Below are 3594 nucleotides of genomic sequence, written 5' to 3' on the forward strand. Positions count from 1 at the left end.
CAATGGAGAAGAACAATTGGGGGAGATTTATAAATTATCCTGCAGTTAACATTTAAATTTACAAAGGTACTTATTTTGTGATGGTTATACTTAGATAAGTCATTAGTATACATTAATAAGCATGTATTTCATAAACATACTTGAATTTCACAACTATTGTATGTAAAACAAGTAGCCAAGTTCAACCAACTTCAATGACTTTCATTTTTAAATAATTCAAGTGAGCTTTTATTAATACGATTAAAGTGTAAACAGATAATTCCTGAATATTGTAATTGTTTCTATCCTTACTGTTAAGTTTTTAATTATTATATTTACATTTATATGTACATTTATTATACATAGACACATATATAATGATGTAGGTTTTATTTGAGAAAATTAAAATTATGTTCGAAATTATAAGCGAAGAAAAAACTTGAATTCACTACCACAACTGAAGTTGACACAAAATGCACAAATTTGCATACTTTTCAGAATCTGCTGTGAATTTCTAATTTCCAGCTGGGCTGGTGGGGTGGGATTGGGGAACCAAAGCCATCTATTGGCAAGAGCAGTTTTACATGTAAGTGCACTCAGTGATTTATTATTTCAACAAATATTAATTGAGCTTCTCCTATATGCCAGGCTCCATGCTAGATGCTAGGAGTGTCATGTAAACATGACAGGAAGTGGCCTGATTAGATTCCAGTGGGGGAGACAGACAAAAAGTAAACAAATAAATGGTTGATATCATTCCAGAGGTGGGTAAGCTATGGTGAAAATCTCAGCAGGGTGAAAGGATTAGGAGCAGCTGGGTGGGTGTCTGTCTACAAAAGATAGTCAGGAAAGGCCTCTCTGAGGAGGTGATATTTGAGTGAGCCAGGAGAGTATCTGGAGAGTGTTCCTGGCAGAGGGAATGGCAAGTGCAAAGTCCCTGAGGTGAGAATAACCTCAGTGTTTTCCAGAAGAAGCCCAATGTGGCTGGTCTGGAGTGAGCAAAACATGGCATTGGAGGCAGAGTCCAGATCATGCCAGGCTTTGTAGCCAAAGGAAGGCATTGGGGTCTCATTCTAAGCAGCATGAAAAACTATTGGAGAACCTTTTTTTTTTGAGACAGGCTCTCATTCTAATGCCAGGCATAGAGTGCCGTGGCATCATAGCTCATAGCAACCTCAGACTCCTGGGCTCAAGCTATCCTCCTGCCTCAGCCTCCCGAGTAGCTGGGACTACAGGAACACACTGCCATGCCTGGCTAATTTTTTCTATTTTTAATAGAGATAGGCTCTTGCTCAGGCTGGTCTCGAATTCCTGAACTCAAGTGATCCTCCCACCTCAGTCTCACAAAATGCTAGGATTACAGTTGTGAGCCACTGCGCCTGGCCCTATTAGAGAATTTTAGGAGAGGAATGATGTGATTTCACTTGAACAGATCATTTTGGTGGCTGTACAAATGACAATGGGGCAAGAACTAAAGCAGAGAGACTATGAAATAGTCCAAGCAAGAAATGACAGTGGCTTTCTACAGGGTGCAATCCGAAACATATTGAGAAGACCCTCTTGTCCTAAAAGATCTTCTCCACTACCTGCCACCCTTTCTAGAAATTCCATTGCACATATACTAAAATTGGAAAAATTCAGAGAAGATTAGCATGGCTCCTGCGCAAGCCAGAGATTAATTTCTTTAGATTAAACATGACATTTTCAGGCATTCCTTGAAGTTGTAGACATGGAACATTAGTTCCCCAGCTGCACAGCACCGATGTTTGTCAGGTCTTCGTCATGCCAAATCCAAGGCTGTTTTCACAGTCCCAGCTCACAGTCTAATGGGTAGAACACAGCAAATGGTAAATTGCCATGTGTTGGGAGGAAAATAGGGGACATGGAGGGAGGGGCAGGCAATTATGTCATATCTGTAGAGGACCAATTGAGTGATCAATTGAAGTGCTGTTCAGTACTGACCAGTTCTCCAAGCTCAGTTTCTGAAAATGTTGCCCTCTGAAGATAGAATTATTTCCTGTTAGACACCAAATCAGGTCAGCAAGATGGATTTTCGGGAATTTTTATTGCCTGTACACCCTTTCCCCATCCCTACCTCTAACCCTTCTCAGGACAGGATTATATTTAATTATACTTCTATCAGGATTATATTTAATTATACTTCTATCTAAAATAAATTTATATTTAACTTTCAGAAAAAGCAAGATGTTTATTGAACCTCCATTGTATATAAGGCAAAGGGCCCAAGGGCCACTGGGAAGCCATGTCCCCTAGAACCTCACAGAGTTTAGAATGTAGTATAGGACTGAGCCTGATTTACTTAACCTCATGAGACCTTAACTTTCTTATCTGCAAAATGGAGGTCATAGTGCCTACCTCATAGGATTGTTGTGTGGATAAGAGGAGAATGTGCCTTATACACTAGCACATAATAGATTCTCAAAAATATATAGTGCTGACTGCATCCTAGAGGAGTAGGTATGTTCTTGAGTCATCACATGCAGCAAATGGCATTAGAGGGGTACAAAGAGTGGGCTGATTTGAACTCTCACCAGGGTGTGAAGGGCTGGCTTTGAACCCCTTCCCTAGTGGGTTTTGGTATTTAATAGAATCATGGAAGGGTAGGTTTTGGAGGCAGGGAGTGCTGCCAAGAAGGGGAAGAACACAAAATGGCTGACAAAGTGCCCCAAAGGGCTCAACCATGTTCACCACCAAAAGCTTGTTTGATAAGTCTTACTGCCTGCATTCTGCGCCCAAGTCAAACGTCCTGTTTTAGACACCAAACTATAAACAAGGAGACCCTAAGCTGGTCAGAGTATTCCTTTTCTTTATTCCGTACCTGCTGCTGGAAGCAAAGGAAGCAGGGAATGCCCAGGAATTCTGACAAAGAAAAGTTCATTTTACCATCAGTCCCGACTCCCATGGCCCGCTCTCCTGTGGATTTCAGCTGTGAAGCTTCATCCTTAGTCCCTGGGGTTCTGGTCAGTGGAAGCTGATTTGCTATCAAGGAGACTTTGCAAGCTGACTTCAGTCTCTGTCAGCATCTGAACTCTTTCTCCTCTCTCAGAACTTGAAATAATAGTCAGAGTGGCTTTGAGCGCTGGCTACTTCTTCAGCAGATATTTCCTCCTTCCTCCTCCAATCCCATCTAGCAAAGGCCCCAGTTTTCGTGGCTGGGAAGGAGACACAGAAATTCATGGTAAAAAACAGTACAGAACCTTAAATCAGTGCTTCTCAAACTTCAGCAGGCATGTGGTTCTGATGCTACAGGTCTAGGGTGGGGCCTGAGAGTCAGCATTTCTAACAATCTCCCAGGCGATACCAATACTGCTGGCCTGTGGACTGCACTTTGAGTAGCAGGACCTAGAGCAGGAGTCCTCAAACTTTTTAAACAGGGGGCCAGTTCACTGTCCCTCAGACTGTTGGAGGGCCGTTGGAGAGTGTGGCACACATTGCACACATGCGCACTATGGGCCCCGGACGAGTCATCTGCTAAGCAGGACAGGCAGCGGTGGCAAAAACACCCGGCCGGCCGGATAAATGTCCTCGGCGGGTTGCATGTGGCCCATGGGCTGTAGTTTGAAGACGCCTGACCTAGAGGACTCAGAACTGGGA

General features: G+C 42.8%; 1 non-coding gene across 1 annotated transcript; it reads left to right on the top strand.

Annotated features, from left to right (window-relative positions):
- Nucleotides 1-1580: 1580 nt before the first annotated feature.
- LOC142866079 (U6 spliceosomal RNA) lies at nucleotides 1581-1684 on the top strand. Its single transcript, XR_012916147.1, has one exon. It is a non-coding gene; the product is annotated as a U6 spliceosomal RNA (small nuclear RNA).
- Nucleotides 1685-3594: the final 1910 nt, after the last annotated feature.

Source organism: Microcebus murinus, chromosome X (assembly GCF_040939455.1).
Source record: "Microcebus murinus isolate Inina chromosome X, M.murinus_Inina_mat1.0, whole genome shotgun sequence".
Classification (NCBI taxonomy): Eukaryota; Metazoa; Chordata; class Mammalia; order Primates; family Cheirogaleidae; genus Microcebus; species Microcebus murinus.